Source organism: Carya illinoinensis, chromosome 10 (assembly GCF_018687715.1).
Source record: "Carya illinoinensis cultivar Pawnee chromosome 10, C.illinoinensisPawnee_v1, whole genome shotgun sequence".
NCBI lineage: Eukaryota > Viridiplantae > Streptophyta > Magnoliopsida > Fagales > Juglandaceae > Carya > Carya illinoinensis.
The window spans coordinates 9,439,869-9,453,437 of NC_056761.1; the positions used below are offsets into that span (position 1 = coordinate 9,439,869).

The 13,569-nt window shown below is 33.4% G+C and overlaps 1 pseudogene; it reads left to right on the top strand.

The window, feature by feature from the left end:
• Window positions 1–631: 631 nt before the first annotated feature.
• Window positions 632–11,831, top strand: LOC122278396 (annotated as a pseudogene).
• The last annotated feature ends 1,738 nt before the right edge of the window (window positions 11,832–13,569 follow it).

Below are 13,569 nucleotides of genomic sequence, written 5' to 3' on the forward strand. Positions count from 1 at the left end.
CAAAAACCCATAAAATTAGCTAGGGCTCAAGATTCAGATCTTCATGATAAAACTCCTCAATCCTCATTGCTATTTATTTGTTTTTCTATTAGAGTTAGGCCCGGTTAGGATAAAAGTCTTCTAACTTATCCCAACTAATATCATCTAATTATTATAAATTTTTTAAATTTCTATATAAAATATAATAAATAATTTAATTTTTTAAAATCATAAAATAATAAGAATAATAATAATAATAAATAATATTTTAATAATATTTTATTTTATTTTTATTTTTATATCAATTCATCTCAATTCACTGTCTAAACTTTCTCTTAATATTATCGAAAGCACCCCTGATCGATTAGATGGGCATGGTGCTAAAATTATATGAATATATTAGTTGATTGAATTTATTTTTTTATAAATTATTTAAAAATGTTGAGATTTTTAATTTAAATTCAAACATTTGAATAAAAAAAAAAAAAACTCGATAATAAAGCAATAAAAAAATAATATAAGAGTATCATTGTCCAATCTTTTGCAGTACGACCACTTCGGCCCCAACAACCATACACATGAATTGGACTGGCCCTCGCGACCATACCGTTAGCCTTAAAAGGGACTCTTCCGTGTCTACACACGTATTTGAATGGAATGTGCTAGCCGGCTACTTGGCGTTACTGTTAGTCGAGGTTGATTGTTGAATTGAATTAAGGTAAAAGTTAAAAGTTGAAAATAATATTATTATTTTTTTAATATTATTATTTAAAGATTTAAAAAAATTAAATTATTTATTATATTTTATATTAAAATTTAGAAAAATTATAATAAGTAAATGAAATGAGTTGAAATGGATTTGAGATCTAAACTGGCCCATAGGTATCATTTGGATAATAAGTTGAGATGAGATGAGTTGAGATGAAAGTTAAATAAAATATTATCAGAATATTATTTTTTACTATTATTATTATTTTGAGATTTCAAAAAATTGACCTATATATTATAGTTTATACGAGAATTTGATAAAATTGTAATGATAAGATGAAATAAAACATTTTCACCATACAAACATTGTTTCAGTCCTCTTGTTTTAGTTGATAGGAATTTTATTTTGCTTGTGTGTTTTCTTTTTTAATTTTATAAAAAAAAAATTATTTATTTTTTTTTAATTTTTTACATCTGTTCTGTTACTCCCCCGACTGATTTATGGAATTTGCATATATAGAATATTCTCAAGAGTTCAAAACTCACATTTTTTTATTCTTTGTTTACAAAGATTTGGGCGGTTGCAGATTCAAAACGACAAGGATTTTTAGCTTTTACTGAGTTCATCACTGCAATGCAGGTTGTATAATGTACATTTTCTTCCGTCTTCCATAATAAGCTTTTACTCATATCTAATTGGCGTAATGTACAGCTGGTTTCCTTTGCACAAGCGGGATATGAATTGACCCCAGATATCATAAAAAAAGCAGGCAAGTAGAATAATATGTTTTGTACTAGCTTTACTCTTTCTCATACGTTTGGCAGTGAGCAAAATGCTTAAGAGCATATGGACAAGGCTTTTCCCCAACCACTCTAACAAATCCGTTATCATCTCTTATTCAAATTGGGTTTATTCCTGGCGTGTATGTTAGTTGATGAAGAATTCGTGCATTTGGACCTGATGACCTATGTAGCATAAACTCATATTATAATTTATCTTAGGGAACATTATACTCTACTCCCTTAACTACTACTTTTGCAACCACCAAACTGCTAAAGTTGTTATTTTACCTCCAAAGTACCACTTCTTTTACAATTTGTCCACTCCTTTAGGATCTAAGTGTAAAATCCTGTTACGTCATCAATTTATTTTTCGTCTATTTTAGTGTCTAGATCTTCAGTGGTAACTTATATTTTAAGTTGGGGAGTCCAGTAACAACTTTGGTAGACTGATGGTGGTAGTTTGGAGGATGAAGTGTGATTTTCCTAATATCTTAAATTAGACTTCCAAGCATTATATTTTTTTTATTCCGTTTCTTTCTTGTTTGCCTTTTTGGTTGCTATTTTTACCATTTCTATCTGAATTTGGCTATACCTGTCTTGTCCTACATTATAACTGACATGATGTATCAGGATACACAACATTTGGTGTTATTCAGCTTTCATGACATGACTGTTAAACTTTAGTTGATGCAGGCCACAGTCTGATTAGAATGTGTTATTGTGCATCACTCCTTTCATAATTGGTCAAAGTTAACTTAGATATGAAAAGATGAGGGGAAGTTCAGATTGCTCGTGCATATAGATTTCAAGATAACAACGTTTTAAACCCTCCTTTTAACATGGGATAGGAGAAATGGCTGTCATTGAACGTTTGAAGAAATTGATCTTATACATCACAACCAGACATAAATGGCAAGTTTAGATGAGCTAAAAGAAAACTGTGAGGCATTTGGAATACATCCCTGTACAGCATTTTTTAATTATAGCTTTAAGAATTTACTGTGTCAGTAACATGTTGCTGCGAAAGCATCAAGGACTTAAGTCTCTAAGCTTGGTCCTAGGGTTGTTCCTTATGTGCCCTGCTTGCATGGTATGCTTCAAATGCTATATAAACATTGTTTTATCTTGTATTCTAGTTGTTCAAATTAAGTTGATGCATTTCCTTCCGATTATTTCAGCTGACGTTGAGAACATTAAACCTCCATTGATGGAAGGTTTGGATGGTTTAGTAGCTATAAGTAGTCTTCCTTTTCTTCATTCGAACTTCATAGATGAAACTATGAATTCCATTAATTCTTTTCCTCGTTTCTCTATTGTCAGAAGACCAAGGCTTTGATGATAAATGGCCACCCAGTTGAAAATGGTCTGTAACGCTACTAATCTCTCACTGTTATGAGTGATTAGTATAATTGGTCTTCTATTATGGTAGTTTACCGTGTTATGTAGGAAGTGTTCAGCCTCAGCCTCCTCCATCAACGCAATGGTATGGTTCAAAACCAGCAAAGAAAGTACGATCTGCCTTTCATCTGCCATCAGTAGAAATTCTTTCTCTCATTCTTGATTGACATATTCGTGCTTTTTTGGTGAATCTTTTATTAATGTGTGAGAAACCAGATTCTGGGTACATTTTTTTTATGTATTCTGGACATTACGGGTTCAATCCCCAATTAAAGTTGTCAAGCTCAATTTCTCAATCCTGGGGTTTAATGTGCTTGTAGCTGTTAGATCAAATTACATTTGTAGACACTCCTGGGGTTCTATCTGGAGAAAACAACGAACACAGAGGAGTTATGATTTCACTGGTGTAATATCATGGTTTGCAGCAAAATGTGATCTCATTCTACTTCTGTTTGATCCCCATAAACTTGATATCAGTGATGAATTCAAGCGTGTCATTTCATCTCTACGTGATCATGATGAGACAAATACGTGTTGTTCTAAATAAAGCAGACCAAGTTGATACGCAACAAGTGAGTTTTCAAGCTAGCCTTTTAATTTTATCATTTCTCTGTACATACGTTTATTTTTTAGCCAGCATCATTTTAAAAATATATTCTGACCTGCTTATATGTTTATGTCATATTATTTAGCTGATGAGAGTTTATGGAGCCTTGATGTGGTCACTTGGGAAAGTTCTGAATACTCCAGAGGTTGTGCGTGTTTATATTGGGTAGGTTATTCCTCTTTTCTTGGTAATTTCATTGGGGGTATCATTTTTTTTCAAACAAAGAGGCCCGTCTTTGTTTTCTAAGAGTGGTATATTTTCTTTTGGCATACCCATGCAACTTAATAATTCCATGTACTTGAAAAACAGATCTAAATATTTGTATCTTGTTGACCCTATCAATTTTTTAGGCATGATGTAACTGGCCAGTGGATTCATTTTGTTCAGTTTTTTGGTGATTGTTGGAACGATTGCTTTCGTGGTCAAGCACTATTTACAAGAAATTGCATAAAGAAATGCAGAAATTTTGTATCCATAGTTTGGATGAACTTGTTTGATGAAATCTGAATTCAAGTTTTTGAAGGAAAATTTCACCCAATATTCTACTGAAATGGTAAATGTTGCCTTCAATGTACTGATGCTAATGCAAAGAAAGGCTTTTGCTCATCTTGATCCTAAAAAGTTGCAAACTTTTGTTACGGTGTCATACTTCTAGACCTTCCACTTCTGGCCATCTCTAATATTCTGACCTTGATATCATTCTGGGTAGGGTTGCGGTACCAGAACAGTTGCGGTGCCGGAATCCTTTTTTACCACAGTAACTCGGGTCAGACATGTTAATTATCTGGATAGAGTTTTGATTCAAGTCATGGGTTTGGGATTGGGTTTATTATAACTATCTAGCCCATGTGTTATTTAGACCCTTGTCTAAGGGAATAGTTTTGAGAATAGTAAATATGGACAAAGCCCATATTTATGGGTTGATGGATTATATATATGGGCAGGTTTTGACCACCCAGTTTGACCCATTATTAAAAAAAAAATGAAGAAAATTAACAAAAAACATACCTCCAATTTGTGATGAGTTTTCTATAGAGATCTAAGAGTTCCTGCAAAAGAGAAAGAGAAAATTTTTTGTTTCTATGGAACGACTACTCTATACCCCTTTTCTATTAGTTTTTTTCTCTCATTCATTTTTATGTGTCTGTCAGCCCTCACTTATTAAAGATACGAGATAAAAGGGTCAGACAAAAGAAAAACTCTAATAGAACTCAATGGGTTAGTTCTATTTAATTGGAGTGAGAGTAGAGACTTCCATGTGTCTATAAAATAGTTCATCCTATTATGGGCCCAATGATTAAACTATAATGCTAGTCCATTATAAATAAATACAACATCTCTCTCTCTATATATATATATATATAAAAACACACACTTCTATCCGCGAGTCAAGAGCGCGTCAAGATCAATGTCAATCGAGTATCTGAAAGCGATTAGAGATTAAAGTCGCCATCCTCCATTGCTCCGGCTTCAAAACCGTACACTTCATGAAAGCCACCTACTTATTCTGTTTAACACCCTGGAACCTTTTGAGTGGCATAGCCAAACGTCATCCCAGAAGCGAATCCACTTACCATTACCCAACCAAAGTCTAGCCCAAGTTCTGCCTGAAAGTCTCTCTCTACCAAATAATACCTTTCTAGATGCAGAATATTTTAGACAGGTCAATCTATTTTTGCCATTGGAGAGGTACTTACTACTTAGCAGCCAAATATGAGCACCATGGCTTTTTCTTTTCCTTTGGAAATCTCCATAGCCACTTCCTAAGAAGGGCTGGCTTCGAACACGCATGAGCAACTAATTTTTTTGGTAAAAAGTCTGGGACTTCTACTTTAATGGTGGATACAATATTTGTTTACTATGAGTTTGATTAATGGAGTGCATTTACATTCCACTGTTGTTTATTACTGCCTTTTTTGTTAATGTGTGCTCAAGTCAAGTATGAAATCAGCGATAGGCTTGCAATGTACACGGACTGTGTCTGAACAGAATGTGATCAAACATATTCTAGAGGCACCTCTCATACTTTACCATCTAGTATTGATGAGGATGGTTGTTTCCTGGTGCAAACATCAGTATGTAATACTTTATCCTTTAGGTATTGACGAGTTTACCAGTTAATGGATGCTACTTCATTATAGTTGCCGTTAGGCTGATTAATTTGTAGGAATATGAATGATTCATACTTCTGATGATTGAGTTTCTTTTATTCCTAATATTTTCGGACTCTCTCAAAACATTAGGTTTTCTTTTACGTTGAACTTTTTTTCTGCCTGGCAATATATTATTGGTCGATACAAGGTATACTTTTCTTAAGGCTATATGTCTTCCTTTTCATTTAATTGTTTCCTGATGTGTTCCCTTCCTCATCCTCTCTGGCTCAGCTTCCTTCCAATGCAGTTATATCAATTATTGATGGCCTGACGAGGTTGTACATTGACAAGCTAAAGCCATTGGAAGTTACATATCGTTTTAAAGATTTTATTTCCCTTGATGTTGAGTAGACTCAAAAGCTTTTTTTTTTCATTTATTCGACAATAAATCTTATGAAAATTTATTAAACAGTAGTTATGTATATATGATTGGTTCAGTATCTTTATCTTTTAATCTACAAGTTGTGGTTTGGGAATTGGAGAGATTATGCTCTTCCTAGCTTATTGTTTACTCTAGGTTTGAAAGCTAACTTTGAGAATTGATTTTTCGTTTGTAATTTTGCAGACTACCAGTGATTTTGATGCTAAACCCATGGTCATGCTTTTGGGTCAGTATTCAACAGGAAAGACAACATTTATAAAACATTTCCTTAGATGCAACTACCCAGGTTTGTTCATTTATCGCTGTTTGTCGCTTCCAATCTAATAATATTATTGGATCAAATTGACAACTGCCCTTGATTTGTTGCACTCTTCTCTTTTAACAGGAGCTCACATTGGACCAGAGCCTACAACCGACAGTTTTGTTGTTGTTATGGTATAATAAATCATTCATGTTTCCATGCCATTTATGAAGACTCATGAGGTTTATATGGGCTATAGCATGTTTGAAAGTGCTTTGTTCATGATAGGAACTGCCAGTGTAGCTTTCATCGAAGTTTGTGTTTGTTGTTTTCTATAGTTGTTAACATGTATATCTTGATGTTAGTTCAATCACTTCTCATTTCAGCAATATCTTAAGCTGTTTGAGATTTTCAAATTCCGAGTCATGGTGGACAAGAAGTCTCTCTCTCTCTCTCTCTCTCTCTCTCTCTCTCTCTCTCTCTCATCGAGACACTAAATGCAGATCTGATAAGTTGTATGCATTCGTGTCTCCAGACATTTTTTTTCTTGCATATGTTGGAATTATGATTTTTCCATCCTCATTTTCTAAGGTGATTGTGTGTAATAAATGGCTCTAGCCTTGGGTCTAGATTTTAAAGTGGTTGGGAGCCTTTTTGCAAATATGCACTTTAAAAATTATAAAAGCTTTTACACAAGTAGATTGTGAGGATATGTTATGGAGTCTTACACCACAAGTTATGCGTTATTATCATTATCGTTTCATATTTATTTCTATGGTGGAAGTTTAGCTTTATGTGTCACTTGATGTTAGTAGCAAATATTTCATTGTGTTCTTGAACTCAGTCTGGACCTGATGAAAGGAGAATTCCTGGGAACACCATAGCTGTTCACGCAGAGATGCCATTTAGTGGGTTGACGACTTTTGGTGGAGCATTCTTATCAAAATTTGAGTGTTCTCAAATGCCTCATCCTGTAAGAGTTAACGCCTACAACAAGCTTATCACTTGGTCTTTACATAACTGTTAGCTAACTAATGTATTTAAATATTCATTGTCAAGATTATTATCATCACTTGAACAAGCTAATATTTCTCCGTTGGGCTTGTAGCTGTTAGATCAAATTACATTTGTGGACACTCCTGGGGTTCTATCTGGAGAAAACAACGAACACAGAGGAGTTATGATTTCACTGGTGTAATATCATGGTTTGCAGCAAAATGTGATCTCATTCTACTTCTGTTTGATCCCCATAAACTTGATATCAGTGATGAATTCAAGCGTGTCATTTCATCTCTACGTGATCATGATGAGACAAATACGTGTTGTTCTAAATAAAGCAGACCAAGTTGATACGCAACAAGTGAGTTTTCAAGCTAGCCTTTTAATTTTATCATTTCTCTGTACATACGTTTATTTTTTAGCCAGCATCATTTTAAAAATATATTCTGACCTGCTTATATGTTTATGTCATATTATTTAGCTGATGAGAGTTTATGGAGCCTTGATGTGGTCACTTGGGAAAGTTCTGAATACTCCAGAGGTTGTGCGTGTTTATATTGGGTAGGTTATTCCTCTTTTCTTGGTAATTTCATTGGGGGTATCATTTTTTTTCAAACAAAGAGGCCCGTCTTTGTTTTTTAAGAGTGGTATATTTTCTTTTGGCATACCCATGCAACTTAATAATTCTATGTACTTGAAAAACAGATCTAAATATTTGTATCTTGTTGACCCTATCAATTTTTTAGGCATGATGTAACTGGCCAGTGGATTAATTCATTTTGTTCAGTTTTTTGGTGATTGTTGGAACGGTTGCTTTCATGGTCAAGCACTATTTACAAGAAATTGCATAAAGAAATGCAGAAATTTTGTATCCATAGTTTGGATGAACTTGTTTGATGAAATCTGAATTCAAGTTTTTAAAGGAAAATTTCACCCAATATTCTACTGAAATGGTAAATGTTGCCTTCAATGTAGTGATGCTAATGCAAAGACAGGCTTTTGCTCATCTTGATCCTAAAAAGTTGCAAACTTTTGCTAGAGCATTGGCAATGGCTTATTTATCTTTATATTCATCTTCATATTTACATAATATCATTTTAAATTGGTCTACATTGGATTATGTATCTTCAAAATTTTATATAACTATAAATAGTGTTTATTCAAGTTTGAAGAACCACAATTCACTCTTCAAACATTATTTTACTATTTTTTCTCTCTCCTACCTATTAAAATCAATTTTGTGAAATTTGTATTAATATGATTTTGATATATTAAATTTATGTTAAGTTAATGATACAAAATGTTTTTTTTAGTATCTATTAATATTTATTGATAAAAGTAGTCATTTTAATATATAAAATTGATAATATTTAGATATATGGAATTTGTATTTTTGAGCACATTGTATTAATTGTAAAATATATAAAAATAATAATTTTAAGAAAAAATAAAAAAACAATAATATTTTATTATTATTTGGTTCAAAAATACATAATCTAATGTGGAGATTTTTTTTTTTTTATATGCAAAATCAATCTTCAAAAATTGTGATTTTGAATATGCATATAAAGAAACCAACGCTAGAGCTCTTACGTTGTCATACTTTTAACCCTTCCACTTTTGTCTGTTGGAAATTTGGATCTCCCAAATTCACACCCCTAGAATCTACCCTTTGCAAGAATAACAAGAAAAATAGAGAAATAATAACAACACGAGAAACTTATGTGGAAACTCCAAAATAGGAAAAAAACCACCAGACCCAAAGAAGAAAATTAACTATATAAATTGTTACAATCACATAATTTTTCTCCTCACCCCAAACACACCCACAAAACTACTCCACTAGTAAAACTTTAACTTTACACCTGTTTTTCTTTTACAAAAAGACCAATTGAGGAATTTAATTAAAGTCAAAAGTTATTAAATAAGTTTTCAATTGGTACACTTAAACTAAGAGGCTAAACCTCTTATTTATAACACATGATCTATGTCATTTTCATTAATCCCACCGATGTGTGACTAACAAAGTAGCATAAGTCAACAATCTCCATCTTGCAACTTTAACTGGTCTCACAACCAAGCTCCACCTCAATGAAAATCTTCATAGCTTCTGCTATCATGCTTTACCATAAAAGCATAACCATTCAGAATAAACCTATTCCAAGCATTTCATTTCAGCCCATGTTGAAAACAACCTTGCTGAAAATTATGGTGTAACTTTCACATTTGGCTTTCCTGGAAGTTCATCAGCCATCGACATGAATTTCCACCACACACCCTGCACCAATGCCAAACCAATGCCTGTATGCAAACCTGTGGATCCGCTAATATTAACACATCCTCTATCATGGCAACTTTGGAAATTAGCGACATGTCATAAGGATATACATGTCTCTTTTTAAAGATCAAAATCTTCCATGGAGAGAGACACAACATTAGCATCATTTCCAGTATCTCCATTTACTGACTTGGAGCCACTTGTCGAACCTGCTTCAGCTTTTGTACCATTTTATTTTTATGTGCCCAGATTATCCACACTCCCAACAAACTATTTTCTTATTCATGGAGTTCTTCATCTTCCCATTTTCAGCTGCTACTATTACTAAGTTTTTAAGTAGAACATTACTTCCACTACTTAGTCTTCTTTCTTTAGAAAAGATTTTATTGGTAATCTCTAAAAAAATTATTTTCTCCTTCCCATATATTAAAATAGGCTTCATGTGCTTATAGGAAGGTGAAAGAGACCAGATGAGTCTCAAGGTTTGATCTTCATCATCAATTTTAACTCCAATAGCTTCTAGCTCAACGACAATGCCATTGAGAACGCTTGAATGATCTAAAATAGTTATACCTTCACTAATCTGCAATGTATAAAATTGCTCCTTCAGGTACACACGATTTGAGACGCCTTTCATCTGATATAACTATTCAAGTTTTTTCTAGAGTTCCTTTGTCGTAGATATTTCATGCACATTTGTAAGAATATTTTTGACCAGGCACAGACATATCGCACTTGCTGTTCTCAAATCCAGATCTTCTCAATCTTCATCGCTCATTTTAGATCTGCTCCTTTCACCAGTCACACTAGTACCAGTGCTGACTTTAGGTGTTGGTCTGCCCTTCAATGCCTTGTATAATTCTGATTGAATCAAGACAACCTTGACTTGTACTTGCTCCAAGCCAAAATTGATTCTCCCATCAAATTTCTCCACCTCAAATTTAACAAGATTTGAATGCCTACTTTCTGATATTGTCTTGATGAATTTTACTGTAGAAATGAATAGTACCTCACTAAGTCAGTTCCTAGGAAAGATTGGAGGGTCACAATGGACACACTTAAAATTTTCAATCTCCTAGACAGAACCTCTTTAGACTGTACGTATCCACACTACCACACCAAAGTTTCACCCCACAAAAGGAACCTAGTGACTTTTATACCAATTGTTGAAAATTTGGACCTCCAAAATTAACCCGCTCTAGAATCTACCATTTGCAAGAATAACAAGAAAAATAGAGAAATAATAATAACACAAGAAATTTACGTGGAAACTCTAAAACAGGAGAAAAATCACCAGACCCAAAGAAGAAAATCCACTATGTCAATTGTTACAATCACATAATTTTTCTCCTCACTCCAAACACACCCACAAAACTACTCCACTAGTAAAACTTTAACTTTACACATCTTTCCATTTTACAAAAAGGTCAATAGAGGAATTTAACTAAAGTCAAGCATTACTAAATAAGCTTTTAATTGATACACTTAAACTAAAAGACTAAACCTCTTATTTATAACACATAGCCTATTCTATTTTCATTAATTCCACCGATGTGAGACTAACAAAGTAGCACAAGTCAACTCTAGCCACCTCTAATATTCTGACCTTGATATCATTCTTTCTTTCTTTCATGCAGTCATTCAATGACAAGCCTGTTAATGAGGTAGATGTCGGTCTAATAGGCCACGATCTTTTCGAGAAAGAATAAGATTATCTCCTTGCAGATTTGAATGATATCCCAAAGAAGGCTTGCGATCGTCGAGTATGCTCACCATATTCCTTTTTACTTTAATCATTTGGTTGTGCACATGTGTGCATGTATTGGTTTTATATATTTTCAAATTTTACATTCGAGTTATCTGGTTTACTTGTGCATATTGCAAATAAATGAGTTTGTAAAACGAGCCAAGGCTGCCAAGATTCATGCCTATATAACTAGTCACCTTAAGAAGGAGATGCCTGCCATGATGGGCAAGGTTAAGACCCAAGAACGACTTATTAATAATCTGGAAGATGAATTTGGAAAGGTTTGTGTCCGAGTCTCTAGATCTGTCTCTGTTTCTCTATCACTCTCTCATATTGTGCATGCAAATTTATGAGAATTCTCCAAAAACAGGTTCAAAGGGAGTTTCATCTTCTCACAGATGACTTCCCAAATGTGGACTTCTTCAAGGAGGTCTTGAGTGGTTACAACATCGACAAATTCAAGAAATTGAAGCCTAAAATGATCCAAGCAGTAGATGATATGCTTGGATATGACATCCCGTAGCTCTTGAAGAATTTCAGAAATCCTTATGACTAAAAATGGTGCTGTTTGCATGACACTATATAAGGCTTGGTTGATGATAATATGGTAGTTGTTGCATCCGATGCTGTAGGTTTTTAAAGATCAGATGCTCTATTTTTGGTGCTCTAGTTTGTATATTTTACAACTACATATGACACTTGCATGTTGAAAGTAAGGCCCATTTGAAATTTAGACTAAATTGATTTTCTAATTTTAAGTTGAGTTTAATATTTAAATATACAACTTTCAAATCAACTCAACTCAATTCAAAATTTCTTTATACGTGGTATTCATATTTTTTTCTAATTTAACATTTTATACACAGAATCTACAATATTTTATAATTTTTATAAATATATCTAAACTCATTTTAACATTTAAATACATCTAAATTCATCTTAAATGAATCTTAAAAAATTTATTCTACCATCTCAATTCATTATTATTAATAAAGAACTCATCTTAAATTTAAAACCTGCTCTCTTGCTCGCGCATCGATGTAATAAAAATATCAAGTATACAAAACAATTATAAAAATAAATGTTATAAATTATTATGATTAGACAAGATATATGTCATATTATTAGATTTATTTTTTTTAACGTTAATTCGTAAATGAATTTTTGTATTTTTGACTGAATATATTTCAAAAAATAAATATATAATAAAAAATAAAAATAAAAAATAAGGAACCAACACCTGGGTGAGGCCCAATGGGGATGCTGATGCTCCAACCCTTTTTTTCTATTTTTGTTTTTATAATGATTATGTATTTCCTTTTTATTTATTTTAAGAGATAGCTAATGTGGCTAATAGAGACACTTCAACGACCATAGAAGGAGTTTGTGCTGTATAAGCAGCGAAAGATGAGACTTTTGTTATTATATTTTAAATTTACTAGAGTTATGCAAAATTAATATTATTTTAAAAAGGAGACTTTTGTATAAAAAAAAAAAAATCAGCATAACATTAGATTGTCTCAGGAATATCTTTTTTTTTTTTTTTTTTTTGTCTATAAGATTCGGAAATACATAGTACACCAGCCCAATCAAGTCATTGTGCGTCCCACTTAGGGCTGTGCAAAACTCCGACATTTCCGATTTCGTCCAAACTTCACTTCGATTCTGATTCCGACACAGTCGGAATTTTCGAAAAGCGGAATCGCAGTTGGAGTAGCTCCGAGTCGATGTTCGGAAGTCGGAGTCGGAGTGGTGATTTGCTCCGATTTCCGACTCCGACTTCTGAATTTTTTAAAATTAAAACAGATGCAAAACGACGTCGTTTTGCATCTATTTTTTTTTTTTTAATAAACCTCTTTATTGAACAACGCCGTTCCATTTAAATAGGAACGACGTCGTTCACTATGGCCCATTGGCGTTGCATAATGGCATAATGCCATTTCTTGATTTAGCCCTCCCCGAGTCCGCCTCAGTGTAGCCTCACTTCCTACCCCAAGACCTCATAGCTCACACTTACAGCCTTACAGCAGCACAGCCTCACGGCTCACACCGTCACACGACTGCGCTCAGCCTCACACGACGGCCATCATTTGTCTTGCCCATTCACAGCTCACAATTGAGAGTCCCTGAGACGCATCCTGCCAACTGCCGAGTGCCGACTGGTCATCACTTACAGTTCCCAGTCCCAAACGGTAATTACTAATTTTAGGATCTAGTTTTTTTCAAATAACGTAATGTAATGGTTCCTTTTTCTGCAATTTAATTTGTTGGTTTATGAATTTAGTTCGTTGTAT